This window comes from Hevea brasiliensis, chromosome 3 (genome assembly GCF_030052815.1).
Source record: "Hevea brasiliensis isolate MT/VB/25A 57/8 chromosome 3, ASM3005281v1, whole genome shotgun sequence".
NCBI classification, from domain to species: domain Eukaryota; kingdom Viridiplantae; phylum Streptophyta; class Magnoliopsida; order Malpighiales; family Euphorbiaceae; genus Hevea; species Hevea brasiliensis.
In genome coordinates, this window is record NC_079495.1 from 10,525,059 (window position 1) to 10,540,796 (window position 15,738).

At 35.5% G+C, this 15,738-nt stretch overlaps 1 non-coding gene across 1 annotated transcript; it reads left to right on the forward strand.

Annotated features, from left to right (window-relative positions):
* The first annotated feature begins 2,652 nt into the window (after positions 1–2,652).
* Positions 2,653–2,759, forward strand: LOC131178892 (small nucleolar RNA R71). The gene has a single exon (XR_009147900.1). It is a non-coding gene; the product is annotated as a small nucleolar RNA R71 (small nucleolar RNA).
* The last annotated feature ends 12,979 nt before the right edge of the window (positions 2,760–15,738 follow it).

Genomic DNA, 15,738 nt, shown 5'->3' on the forward strand with positions numbered 1-15,738 from the left:
TTCAATAAAATCAGAAAAAATGGCCATCATGCACCTTTGAAATGTGCCAGGCGCATTACACAATCCGAATGGCATCCTTCGATAGGCAAAGGTGCCATAGGGACAGGTAAAGGTAGTTTTTTCTTGGTCATCAGGATGTATTGGAATTTGAAAGAAACCAGAATATCCATCTAAGTAACAAAAGAATGAATGCTTGGCTAATCTCTCTAACATTTGATCCATAAAAGGAAGAGGAAAATGGTCTTTTCTTGTAGCATTGTTCAACTTCCTATAGTCTATGCACATTCTCCAACCTGTAACAGTTCTAGTGGGTATCAATTCATTATTCTCATTTTTAACAACTGTCACCCCACCTTTTTTTGGTACAACATGCACAGGACTAACCCACTCACTGTCAGAAATAGGGTAAATAATTCCAGCAGCTAGTAATTTTAGGATTCCTTTTTCACAACATCCTTCATTGTAGGATTCAATCTTCTTTGGTGTTCAATGGAAGGTTTACTATTTGGCTCTAGGAAAATCCTATGCATACAAACTGTTGGACTAATTCCCTTTATATCATCAATTGCATAACCCAAAACTCTCCTATATTCCCTCAAAACTCTCAACAATTTGTCAATCTCAATATCAGTCAAACATGCATTAATTATAACAGGATATGTTTCATTGGGTCCAAGAAAAGCATACCTGAGGTTGGAAGGAAGAGGTTTAAGATCTACCTTTGGGGCATCCTCTACCTTTAATGATGGTGGTTTGATCTCCAGATTTTGTACTCCTTCAAGTTGAAAAATTGTGGCTTCAGGATGTGGTGGAGAGCTTTCCAAGTGTTGTGCAAAAGTAGCCATGTTATGATTATCATCATCAATGCTCCTACCATGGACTAAGCAATTTTCAAGTGGGTCTTGTGGGTAGCTTTTTCTGAAATGCTCTTGAACAATCTCATCAATAATGTCTACCCGCAAACAAGACTCAACTTCTTCATGTTTCCTTTTCATGGCTGGATTGATGTTGAATATCATTTGATCATCTCCCACTCTAAGTGTCAATTGCTCACCCTTTACATCAATTAATGCACCAGCTGTTGCCAAGAAGGGTCTTCCCAATAAGATAGGAACTTTTGTGTCTTCTTCCATATCCAAAATGACAAAGTCCACCGGAATGTAAAATTTCCCAACCTTGATAGGCACATTTTCAAGAATGCCTTCCGGATACTTAATTGAACGGTCAGCCAATGATAGATACATGTTTGTGGGCTTCAATTCTCCCATATTCAACTTCTCATATATTGAAAGTGGCATTAGGCTGACACTAGCTCCAAGGTCACATAAGGCATTTGCCACACAATTATCACCAATATGACAAGGAATGGAAAACACACCCGGATCTTTGAGTTTGGGAGGTAACTTCTTCTGAATTATAGCACTGCATTATTCTCCCAAGTTGATGGTGTCATAATCTTCTAGCCTTCTCTTGTTGGAAAGAATCTCCTTCAAAAATTTGGCATAACTTGGCATTTGGGATAGTGCCTCAGTGAATGGCACATTGATATACAACTTCTTTAGCACTTCAAGGAACTTGCCAAATTGTTTGTCTAGCTTGTGCTTGATGAATCTTTGAGGGTAGGGAAGGGTGGGCTTGTAAGGTTCAGGTGGGACGTATGGTTTCTCTCCCTCATCTTGCTCACTTTTGCTTTCTTCTTCTTTTTCATTTTTCTTGCTCTCAACTGAATTTTCTTCTTTTGTGCTCTCTTTTTCTTCTCTCTTGTTTTCACTCTCTTGACCAACTTTTTTACCACTTCTCAAGGTTACAACCTTACATTGCTCATGAGGGTTTTGTGGTTGGCTAGGTAGTTTCCCATAGGAATTGCTTCCTGATGAGCTTGCTTGTTGCGCCAATTGAGTCTCCAACATGCGATTGTGGACTTGTAATTGATCCATGGTTTGTCTCATGTGTTGCATTTCTTCCTCCAATTTGCTATTCATCTTGCTTTGTTCAGCAAAAAATTTCTCCATCATGTTCTCCAAGGATGGCTTCAGTTCATGGGATGGAAGGGATTGTTGTGCTCTTGCTTGATATCCAGGTGGTGGCTGCCTTGTGGGCTGAAATTGAGGCTGAAATTGAGGCCTATTTTGCTTCATAAACTGCTGGTTATGAGCATAATTTGAGCTTTGGCCTTGTTGAGCAAAAGTTGCTTGTGGTCTCCATGTTGAGTTGTTCACATTAGAATAAGCATTTCCCATAGGTTTCTGTTGATAACCTCCTGCATAAGCAGCTTGTTCTTGCGAATAATCATCTCCATAAGAAGAGTAATCAACTCCACAACTTTGAGTTCCATCTGTGAAGGCAACTTGTTGCATAGTTGTAGGAGTTGAGGTTGTTGCCTTTGTGCAAAAATCACTAAGAAGCTGAGTCAACTGGTCAAATCTTGCATTCATGTAGCTAACTGAGTCTAGTTCATAGATCCCAGCTTTCTTTGGCTCAAGTGCTCTAGGATTTCCCCATAAATGGGTATTATGAGCAATCTTCTCTAATAGATCATAGCATTCTTCACTTGTCATTCTCATGAAATCTCCTCCTGCTTGTGAATCAATTGTGTTTCTTATGGCTGGAGTAACTCTGGTGTAGAAATTCTGAACAATCATCCATTTGGGTATTTCATGATGAGGACATTGCCTTTCAAGCTCCTTAAATCTCATCCAAGATTCATACAAAGTTTCATCATCCCTTGGTTTAAAAGCTACCATCAAATTCCTCAAATGAGTAGTTTTCCTGTGGTAAAAATTGAGATAGAAAAGCTTGAGATAGCTGCTCCCAAGTAGCTATAATAGCTTGTGGAAGTGAGTCATACCACTCCAATGCTGAATCCCGAAGAGAAAATGGAAATAAGGTGAGCCGAATCACTTCATCAGAAACTCCAGGCTGCCTTTGTGTACCACATATCATCAAAAATTTCTTCAAATGAGAATGAGGATTTTCAAGTGGGCTACCTCCAAATTGTGAATTCTGAACCATTTGAATGAGACCAGTTTTCAACTCAAATTGATTAGCTCCAATAATAGGTCTGTTATCTCTCACATCAGTACATCTAGGAAAAGCATAGTCTAACATGGATCTTCTTTGAGGATCATTTTGATTAACAACAGCATTTTGACCGTTTTGCTCATTTCCTCCATTGTTTCCACCAATAGCTCTATTTTGATTCTCCATATTTTCAATTGTCTCCTCTTGCTCAAATCTTTGTTGTTCTTCTTTTTCTGCTTCCTTTCTTCTCTTGTACTCCTTTTTGTTGGCTCGACAGAATTTTTCAATTTCTGGGTTGAACAACAATTCAGTATCACTTGTGCTTTTTGATTTTCTCATAAACGAGAAAAGTACCTGAAAAACACAAGGATCAATAGTGAAAATAAAAGAAAATAAAAATTCTAATTAGCTTAAAACAATTAAAATCCAACTTAAAAACAAACAATTCCCCGGCAACGGCGCCAAAAACTTGGTAACTGTGTTGTGTATCCGCAAGTGCACGGGTCACAGTAGTATAGTTTTAAAAAAATGATATCGATCCCACAGGGAATTGTGCTTAAATTGGAAATAAAAGTATAAGCTAATTAGAGTGACAAAATTTAAAGATGTAAAATGAAATTTGGAATTAAAATTGGTATTTAAGGAATTAATGCTAAATCAAACAATTAACTAAAATTAATTAAACTAGATTACCAAAAATTAATTTGAAATTTCTATTTATGAAATTAAGAAGAATTAAATTCAATAAAAAAAAAATAAAGTAATTCTAGATATTGGATTTAAATTGGAATTAAATTTAAATTGGATTTAAATTGAAATTGCTATTTATGAGGTTTGGAGGATTTATATCTAATTTCAATGAAAAATAAATTGATTCTAGAGATTGGATTTTCAATATTGTTTGCATGTGGTTTATCATTAATTTAGCCAAACACATGAGAATTGCAATTTTGAGGGAAATCAATTCTTAAATTTTTGAAACCTTTTTCAAGCATCTCAAAATTGGTTTTCATTAAATCAAACCCTGTTTTCACGGTATTTCAAATCTAACAAAAACCCAATTAATGCATAAAATTGATTTTTGGAAAATTCCTCTTAATCTTCTTAGCTTATTTCTAACACCAAGAAAATAAAGTTTATTGCAAGATTATCCATCCCCAATATTCACTTTTCAGTCCATCTATTAAGGATTAAAACTTAACTTAATGAGGGCCCATTCATCAAGCAAGGCAATAAGCACACAAGCAATAAATCAAAATATAACAAATCCCATTTAAATGGCTAAATCAGTTCAAAACCACAATACAAATCAATATTTACAAACCCATCTCTAGAATCTCAATCAACTACTCACAAATCATTGTTTAAAGACAAACCCAAATGAAGAAATGAAGAAATAATGGAAATGTAAGCTAAAAGGGGTAGAAAAACCCAAAGAAATTGCGAAGGATCTGCCGCAGAAAAGTGCGTAAACGTGATCCTTGCTGCTGCTGGAAGAAAATGCAGAAGGTGCTCCTCCTTCTCTCTTTCTCACTTTTCCGAAAATGACTCCCTTGCTCTCTATATCAAGATAATGATAAAATGAGGCTTTATATAGGCTGAGGGTCTGCCCTAGAATGGGTAAAAGGGGGAAGGTTCCAGAGAAAGTGAGGTAAAAAGCTGGAGTAACGGAAATGCCACGTTAATTATTTCCAGTAAAAATGACATAAGCCGAGTCAGTTGTGTCGTGGGTTGTGTTGCGGGTTGTGTCGCTCTCGGCGTGAATATCTGACGATCGACACAACCTGCGACATAAGCTAATTCGGTTGTGCTGCAGGTTGTGTCGCTCTCGGCCATTTTTTTACTCAACTTCAAAATTTTTGCAATTCGACTTTAATCTCCTCCAAATGGCTACTCTGATCAAAATATATCAAATTTCTCCATATTTAACCTACAAAACAAATAAATTCCAAAAATTAAACTAAGAAATGTGAAAATTGTAAAATTGACTCAATATATGCTAATATTTATAATAATAGCTATGAACAAGGGTAGATTATGTGCAAAAATTACTCCTAAATAATGATCTAAAATGCATGCATCACTACCATAGAACATCAAAGAAGGTTAAATCCCAATATGAAAGAGGTGGTGAAGAAAGAAGTCTTGAAATTGCTTGAAGCTGGGATCATTTATCCTATTTCTGATAGTAGTTGGGTTAGCCCAGTTCATGTGTTTCCTAAGAAAGGAGGTGTGATCATTGTGAAAAATGAAAATAATGAGTTGATACCTACTAGAATTGTCACAGGGTGGAGGATGTGTATAGATTACAGAAAGCTCAATAGTGCCACTAGGAAAGATCATTTTCCCTTGCCTTTTATTAATCAAATGTTAGAGAGGTTAGCAAAACATTCATATTTTTGCTATTTGGATGGGTATTCTTGTTTTTTCCAAATCCCAATACATCCTAGTGATCAAGAGAAAACCACATTCACATGTGCATATGGCACATTTGCATATAGAAGGATGCCCTTTGGCTTATGTAATGCACTAGCTACTTTTTAGCAGTGTATGATGGCCATTTTCTCTGATTTTATTAAGGAAATTATGGAAGTTTTCATGGACAATTTTTATGTATGTGGTTTTTCTTTTCATAATTGTCTATCTAACCTTTCTAAAGTGCTTAAAAGATGTGAAGAAACAGATTTGGTGCTAAATTGGGAGAAATGTCATTTTATGGTGTAAGAAGGCATTGTGCTTGGACATTTGGTATCACATAGAGGAATTGAAGTGGACAAGGCCAAAGTAGAAGTGATTGAGAAGATGCCTCCACCAACTTCAGTGAAAGGAAATAGAAGTTTTCTTGGGCATGCTGGGTTCTACTGGTGATTTATAAAGGATTTTTCAAAAATTGCTAAACCTCTTACAAATTTGTTAAATCATGATGTTTCTTTTAATTTTGACCATGCTTGTTTTGATTCTTTTAATAGGTTAAAGGAAGCTCTAACAACAGCCCCTATTATGCAACCTCCGAATTGGTCATTGCCATTTGAGATTATGTGTGATGCTAGTGACTTTACCGTGGGAGCTGTGCTTGGTCAGAAAAAAGAGAAGAGGTCATATGCAATTTATTATGCCAGCAAAACTCTAGATGATGCTCAAGTAAATTATGCCACCACTGAGAAAGAATTTTTAGCTGTGGTATTTGCTGTGGAAAAGTTCAGATCATACCTGATTGGATCGGAAGTGATTGTCTATATAGACCATGCAGCCATAAGATATTTGATGAATAAAAAAGAAGCAAAACCAAGACTGATAAGATGGGTTCTATTGCTATAGGAGTTTGACATACAAATTAAAGATAAAAAGGGAGCTGAAAATGTTATGGCGGACCATCTATCCAGGATTAAGTATGAGAGTAAGGATGGAAATGAAGAGGAATTGCCAATTGATGAGTTTTTCTCAAACGAGCAATTGCTAGTTATTGTTGCTGCATTGCCATGGTTTGCAGATTTTTTCAATTACCTGTCTTGTGGAGTTCTCCCACTAGATTTGAGCTATCAACAGAAAAAGAAATTTTTGCATGATGTGAAATTTTATACATGGGAGGATCCATTGTTATTCAAGAGATGTAATGATGGCCTAGTTAGAAGATGCGTGCTTGAAGAGGAAATAGAAAACATTCTAGAGCATTGTCATTCTTCTGACTGTATAGGTCATTTTAGTGTGGATAAAACAGTGGGTAAAATACTTCAAGCTGGATTTTATTGGCCACACATGTTTAAAATTGTGAGAGAATTTATTTTGAGATATGACAGATGTCAAAGAGTGGGGAATATTTCAAGGAAAAATGAAATGCCACAACAAGGAATTTTGGAAATTGAGTTATTTGATGTTTGGGGCATAGATTTCATGGGACCATTCCCATCATCTTTTGGGAATAAGTACATTTTGGTAGGTGTGGATTATATGTCTAAATGGGTTGAGGCCATTACTTCCCCTATAAATGATGCAAGGGTAGTAGTGAAATTTTTGAAAAGGTTTATTTTCACTAGATTTGGAGCTCCAAGAGTTATAATCAGTAATGGTGGATCTCATTTCTACAATAAACAGTTTGAAAATCTTTTGAAGAAATATGGGGTTACTCATAAGGTAGCTACACCTTATCATCCTCAGACTAGTGGGCAAGTTGAAGTATCTAATAGGGAATTGAAGAAAATTCTAGAGAAAACTGTTAATTATTCAAGGAAGGATTGGTCATTAAGGCTAGATGATGCATTATGGGCGTACAGGACAGCTTACAAAACACCCATTGGAACTACACCTTTTAAGCTAGTTTATGGGAAATCATGTCATTTGCTAGTTGAGTTGGAGCACAAAGCATATTGGGCAATCCGAACTTTGAATTTTGACTTAAACAGTGCTGGAGAGAAAAGGTTACTTTAATTAAATGAACTTGAAGAGATAAGGTTGGATGCATATGAGAATGCTAGGATTTTTAAGGAAAGGACTAGATTTTGGCTTGATAAGTATATTAAAAGAAAGGAGTTTAAAGAGGGTGATTTGGTTTTATTGTATAATTCTATACTTATACTCTTTCCTGGAAAGTTGAAATCAAGATGGTCTGATCCTTTCAAGGTCGTCAAAGTTTATCCACATGGAGCTGTGGATATTTGGAGTGAAAATTCTGGTCCTTTTAAAGTTAATGGTTAAAGACTCAAGATTTATATCACAGGCCAGCCCATTGAGAAGGGAACGAGTTGTTTCCTTAACGATCCACCAATTCACTGAATTAAAGAGGGTAAAGCTAATGACCTAAAATTAGCGCTTTTTGGGAGGCACCCCAAAAATTTTTCCTTATACTTAAATTTTCTTTTATTTTGTTTTATCTTATATCCCATTGAACTCAAATTTGACATTAAAATTTCTTTCTGCAGGTTGGCGGAGATTTTCAAGCAAATGTGTAAGCTGAATTGAAAGAATTAATGTCTGGGAAGTTGCTGAACCTTATATTTGTCTTCCATGATGCCTATTGATTTTAATAGAGTCAAATCTGAACTAATTTAAGCTGTATGTCTGATTGCCGTAACATGGTGGAATGAAAAGCCATTTTAGTTGCAGCATTTTGAGGAAATTGGTGAGAAATATAAGAACTTTCATGGTAATCAATAGCAACATGCTTTTGATTTTACTTTTTGGGTAATTAATTTTGATATAGTGCACTGAGATTGAGATACTTGCCATTGTATAATTTGTGAACTTTCATACTACAATTCTGCAGAAATTTAAACATGTGAACAGTGTCTGCAGCCGAATTTTATTCTTTATTCATGAATTTTTAATGGTGAGTTTGGGGTTGAATTTGGGTGTTATTACTTGTGGTGTGATTGTTAATGTGAATATTACTTGAATAATGTTTTAGTTTATGTTTGGTGGATTGATAAATTTTAATTGTTCTTAGCGATTAATTGGATTCCAATTGAATTTTGAGTGAAATTTCTGTGCAAATTGTGTTTTGGGTTTGGTTTTAGTGTGTTTTGGGTCACATTTCTGGGATTTTCATCAGGTTATTTAACACTAGGCTCAACATGATGTATGCTGGGTGTAGTGTCACCATTAGAACCTGTTCTGGGCACTTTAAACTGCTGAAAATGTAAATCCTGCCGAGAGTTTCAAGGGGTCCAACATGCCTTATGTAGCACTTCATGTACAATAACACGGGGCATGTCATTTTTCCCTTGTATTCCAACATGCCTCATGTTATTCATCTTACACCAATTCACACAGGGCATGTCACCCCTCACTATTCTTAACATGCCTCATGTTAGACACTAGGTATAACATCACTTAAACCTTTACCCTAGCCATTTTATTATATTTCATCTCATCAGCCGCACGACCTAAGCCTTCACTGTTCCTTCCATGGTGTGCACCAAACAGCCATCCACCCACATACCCAAGCTGTGAGCCATGAAAATGGCTGCCAACAGTAACTCTTCAATCCCAACACCAAACCCTACACCACCCAATGCTCAACCCGAAACACCCATTTCGTCCCCAAATTCCCAAATTCTCGATACGAACCCTAGTTCTCCACCTCGCCAATCCTCTCATCCCACCCCTAATCCTGACAATGCCACCCAAGACGCCACACCTCCACCCCAAAAACATACCAAAGATGCCCCTTCAGCTGTATATGAAACACAAAAAAGAAAGAAATTAGCTCTCCACTCCTCTGCTCCATTGAAACAACCTAGAGTTGATTCCCTAAGACCCGTTAGCACCAGAACCCGCTCCACTGCCCAAATTCCTATCTCGTCGCAAGGTTCTTCTACTCCAATACGGGTCCAATCACCCCCGCATCATTCACCAATAATGTCTCAAACTGCTCCAGTTATCCATCCATCTGGAAGTCAGGTAACCTCATCTTACCCATGGACTTTTAGGGACTTTGAAATGAGGAAAAATTATGAGGCCCTTGCTAAAAAGAAAATTTTAGCCACCAAGTACATTGATGAACACAACCTCAGGGAGATAGGGCTCTATGAATCTGTTAGTGAATATTTGAAAAATATAGGTTGGAGTGATTTTGCTAGGATTTAAGAACCTGCTTCTAGGGAATTGACAATTGAATTTTTAAGCTCATTGCAATTGGATTTCCAACCTATGCAAAGTAACCATAGGGACACCATTTCCTTTAGGTGTTTGGATCAGGACAGAGAACTTGACACTGCTCAAGTGAATGCTCTATTTGGTTTTTGTAATGATGGAGAAAAAGTGATAGAGTGGCAAAGGACTATCTACGATCCCCCTACATTTTGGAAGTCTATTGCACCATATGGGAAATACTACAACCCTAGTTCTACTAAGGCCTCAGCTATTTAAGACCCTGCTCTGAGATACTTGCAAAGATTTATATCTTACACTATATTAGGTAGAGGGCACAGTAATGGGGTTGTAGGAAAGAATGATTTATTCTTTTTATGGTGCACAAAAGCGAAGAAAAAAATAAAAAGAATAAATGGTACTTATTTTTTTTGCTCTCATATGGAACATATAGTCTCTAAGCATTCAGCTGGCAGTATAGTTATTAGAGGGATGGTGACTGTAATTGCCAAATCATTTGGTTTTAACCCTGACTAGTATGCTATGGTGTCCATGGTTGGCCAATCTTTTCTAGATAGAATTATTATGACTCAAATGAAAATTTGTGTAAAGAGGGGTGACGTTTATGTGTTGGTAAATGGGGAACATGAGGGTAAAGAGCAACAGCAGTCACAGGGTATAGGATAGCATACTGATGCTGGTCCTTCTAGCTCACACCCACCTACTGCTGGACAATCAAACTTGTTTTTCTTAAGGATTTGGAAGCAAAAATTGACAGAATGAGTGCAGCACAACAGCCTGTTTCTGATGCTAATTCTGATATTATGGTTGCTTTAAAGGCTTTAGAAGCTAAGGTTGATACTCTTGGTCAGAAGCAAGCCAAGCTTGAGAAAAAAAAATTAAAAGGAAGTTTTCTGCATTCAAGAAAAAGTAGAAAATCCATGACAAAGAAATGATTGACATTTACAACAAACTGGCAGCCTCTTTTAACTAGCTGTATAACTGGGGCCAAGACATTTTTAAAGAGATGAAGGCTATGGTAGAAAACCTGGATACTGCTTTTGAGAAATCCATTGAGCAAGTACCTGCAGCAGCAAATGAGCCCATGCCATCCACCAATGAAGAAAACCAACCAGCTGTCTAGTTTTAGAATTTTGTTTTTGTTAATTTTAGTTAGTTTCTGAAACTTTAGTTTTTAATTGCGCAAATTGGTCAGTTTGCTTTATTCTTCAACTGTTAATTTCCTGATCATTAGAACATTTATATGTTTTATCTATTTGTAAATGGTTTAATTTTTGTTTCTTTTAATTCTGTTTGTTTCATGAATCTTACGTTGGCTTGTTCATTGTTGCTGGCTGCTTTGGTTTTTTTTTTTGTTGAGATACTTGCACTATCTTTGCTATCCAGATTCCGATTAAATTGATCATTTTCTTTAATTTCAGTTTCAATTGGCTATTGTAATAGCATTACTGATATTGCTTTTTAATAGTCATATAACTGAATTATTGACAATACAGCAGCTGCTCTTCTCTTAGCCTTGCCAATTCTGCCTCTAAGGTAACTTCTCGACATTCATCTGCCACATGTTGACACTGTTTCCCTTTAAAATGCCTTATGCTAAGGGCCATGCTCTCTAATGAGCTATTTGCATTGCTTCAAGTTTTCAAAATTTTTTTAAAACCCATCGAAACTTTCATAGAGCATGACATGCCCCATGTTGATACCCCATATCAATTCCTTAGCAGTTGGCACAGGGCATGCTAATTTACCTTTACTTCAACACGCCTCATGCTTTTTGAGCAACATGCCTCATGCTCCCAATACTTATAATTCACATGCCTCATGTACATATTCTGATCATTAACCACTAGGCACGTACATTCTACATGGTAACTTTGTTCCACTCTTTCTTAGTTTATATCTCTCCAGGTTATCATTTATTGAATTCATTGATGTTTCTGTCACTTCGATTAAGCCAATGAGGACATTGTCTAATTTGAGTTTGGGGGAAGGCAAAAAATTTTTGCAAAATTTCTAATCCTTTTCATTTACATTACTTATATTGCATTTCATTTATACTTAGTTACTTAGTTCACATACACCATACACCTACACCATGTAAATATATACACTTGCATATAGATATCATATAGATCATGTATAGTTTTCATTTCAATTATTTTATTTTTATTTAATTTTTGCATTCATTTTAAGAATCATGCATACATAAAAAAAATATAAATAAATAAATTTTTACCTAATTCTTAGAAGATTGAGAATCATTTTGAAAAGCAATTGAGCTTACCTCTAGATGGGTTTGACATATTGAAAGTTCCGGATTGGTGTGAGGTTATGAGATTCTTATCTAGGTTTATATCTTCTTAGCCAAGGGCCACCCAATTAATTACATTGAGTTTTGAGTGCTTAGAGAAAACTCTAGAATAAGAAATAACTAATTGTGTCTCACCAATCCTAGAATAAGCCTTCTAGACCTTTTGAGGTGAAATTTTAGCATTCACTTGAAAAGAGAAATGATTAAGGCATTCTTCAAATTTTAAACTCACATTTTTAACCTTAACCAACCTCACTTTAAATTTTCCCTTTGAAACCAATTTGAGCCTTCATTTATACCCCTTATTTCTTTGGTACCCATTGAAGGAGCGGAAGCATGAAAAACACAAGTTTATAGCATTGAATTCAAAAATTTTTCATCTAGGGTCACATGCATCATGCAAGATTCATTTTTATCTATTTGATTTCAATGATAAACAACATATTAAAACTCTTTTAATATATTTTTGGATCTACATTTGCCATTTAAGATTTTAGAATTAACAGATTAATTCATTAGAACCCTAGATTAGATCAAGAACAAGTGCACTAACCATTTGATGCTCTGCAGTGTGTTTGGCACCTTTGGGATGCGCCTTAGGACACCAGATGTTGTCCTTCTAGCTTGTCCTCACCAAGATCACCAATGGCAGCCCCTTGAATAGCTTCTAAAGCTTTTCCAATCAATTAGAAAATCAAGTTTTGCCTTTTGAGAGATTACATATGTAAACAAGACACTAGAAACGATTTCTAGTATTTTTAATTGAAGAGATTGTTTGCTAATCTCTTAGAATTGATGAGAGATGAAGAAGAAGAGAAGGGAGAGGTAGCCAAGGGTGGCGGCACCAAAGAGAATGAGTAGCTTGTTATTTTTGTTCTTTCATCCTTACACTTATATAGCTAGGTCACCACTTAAAACCCTTGCTACATGTCACCTTCTGATTGGCTCTAGGTTCAATTAACCCAATCACATTGTACCAAGTGTCAAACCTATATTTACTATTGACTTTGATCATCTTACATGATTAAAAGACATATGGCAAGCTTATGTGTAGTGCCATATGTCACCATCTCATGGTGCCACATGTCACCCTGTAAAATGACCAAAATACCCCTGTGTCTTAATTTTAAGTTCTCAACCCAAAATAATTATTTCTCTTCTTCTAATCAATTTATATCAAATATAAATTAATTAATTAATCTCTATTAATTAATTTCTCATTAATTAAATTCATATTTAAATACTTTAAATATAAATTTAACTTATACTATACATCCAATAACCTAGATTTGGTTTCAAGCCATGCTAGGGACTTTGCAATCTAATTACAAACCAAACCTATTTAATTAATCAATTAAACTCTTTAATTAATTAATTAAATCATATTTAATTTGGTGATTACTTGTGTATGTGTGTGACTTACTAGGCTCATCACTAATTGGCAATGAGACATGATATCAACTCTTAATATCATCAGAACTCTTTTTTACCATAAATGATTTCTCTAAATCATTTTATGCAGCTCATAGACTATGGTTAACACCTAGCATAGCATGCCATAGCCACCCAATCAGTAATAAGGTTTACCTTAAATGAACCTATAATCATATGTTACCATGCACTAGAATCTCTCTGTTACAAAATCCCAATTCGAGCTGGAGTCATGGTTTATGTCAAACCCCATTTGCTATGAATATTATGTTCTCTTTTAATTCCAGTTCTTAATTAAAAAGATTTTCTTATCGGAAACTCTTTTCTGATTAAATCTATCTGTCCTAGCCAGGAACTTAAAACATCAAGAACAATTAAATGAACATAGGATTTTATCCCTATTTACTTAGGGTAACAGATTCCATCTTGATCAACACCTACCTCCATATATAACTAGCAGGAGCCAACACATGCCCATATACCCATACATAGTATAAGTATGAAAGCAGTATCAAACTCAAACCACCTATATACAAGATAACTGTGTTATCTCAGGTCTAAATATTATATGCACTGATATGATTTATGACAATGCAATGATAACAGTAAACTCAATGTGCTTGTCATAAGTGTCACTGGTTCGACCTACTTATCATGTATAAGTGCCTATCATGTTTGTTATACGGCATGAGACTCACCATTCCATCTTATTTACATCTCATATAAATAACTTGGGAACAAACATGATTACAATCTTTCTGGATAAGTCATGTCCTTATTGTGAAGTATCCTCGATTGCGAACCAATTTATGATCTTTGTGCTAGAAATACTGTCACTCATATTTTTAACAACTTAAGAAAAATATTTCTAACAAAATATCAATGGACCTTTTTTATTACACATAAATATATTATGTAAATGGAAAACTAAAAATGCCTTTTATTAATAAAACATGCACAAGATACATACTAAATGATATGCTCTAGGGCATACTACTAACAATTACCTAGCTATAAACCTAAACACTTAGCTACCCTTCGTGAGAATAATTTGTTTAAGTGATGGATATGCAAAAAAAAAAAAAAGGTATATAACAATCAAGTGGGAGAAGTACTAACGTAAAATTGGCTAGCAATCATATTATGTTGCGAAAAAAAAAAATTTAAGTTATTTACCACCCAAGTATATAAAGAAATGAGTTTGGGGGTTGATTAATGTAACAGCCCGATACTCTGATACCACAAATGTAATGGCGCGGCCCACTAGTGATATTGTCCGTTCTGGGCTAAAGCCCTCACGGTTTTAAAACGCGTCGCTAGGGGTTACAAACCACCAACTTATAAACCCAGCATCTCTCCCGTGTTTTGCCGATGTGGGATTTGCCTAGGGTGTTACAATTAAAAAGGGACAATTGCAATGCAAAATTCAATGTTATTTATGTAGTCCCTAAAAGAGTTGCAAAAATTATATGCTAGCTGATGCATACATTTTGCATAGTCATTTAGGTTTAATTTCATAGCCATTTTATTTGATTATTAGTCATTTTTAGCTAATTTCATTAGTTAATTAGTTAGTTTTTCATAATTGCCAATTTCGGATTAATTTGTATTTTTACTTTGTTTTGTAGGAAAAATGGTGTTTTTGAAGAACTAAAAAGAAATTTTGCCATTGAGGAGTGATCTCTACAGCTAAAGATGTCAAAAACAAGTTTCAAAGTTGAAATATGCATTGGCCAAATTGCACATAACTTGCCGCATAAGTTATGTAGATCTGCATAAGGAGAAGAAACACTGTTCCAATACCTGCCGAATTGTGCATAAGGGGAGTGCATAGCTTATGCAGATTCACGCCTCCCTTATGCAATCTCACGGAATAACCTATGCGCCTGGTCATGCATTCCGCATAAGTGAACCAGAAACAGCCAAAAACTACATAAGGGACTGCATAACTTATGCAGTCCACTTATGCAGTCCCACAAAGATTTCATTAATGAGCTGGCAGAAGATTCCCTCAGAAAATCTCACCTAAAACACACCATTTTAGGGCTCCATGTCAAAAAAAAAAGTTATAAAAAGGACCCTTATCCCATTTTAGAAGGGGGAGAAGAAAAGAAGGAAGAAAAGGGAAAAGAGAGGCAGTAGCTGAAGAGTCACAATCACCTCCCACACCATTTCCAACCAGATTTGGAGATTTCTTTCTTTTCTTACATTTTTCCTACACTTCTAGTGTTGAGCTTTTTGTTTCATAGTTTAGATTAAAGCTTTATTTCCATATAAACTCAGAATATCTTATAAATATTATGGATAGTGAGTAGTTTTACTTAGATTCTAGAGTAAGGGATGTAATATTTGAGATATTTTGTGGATTT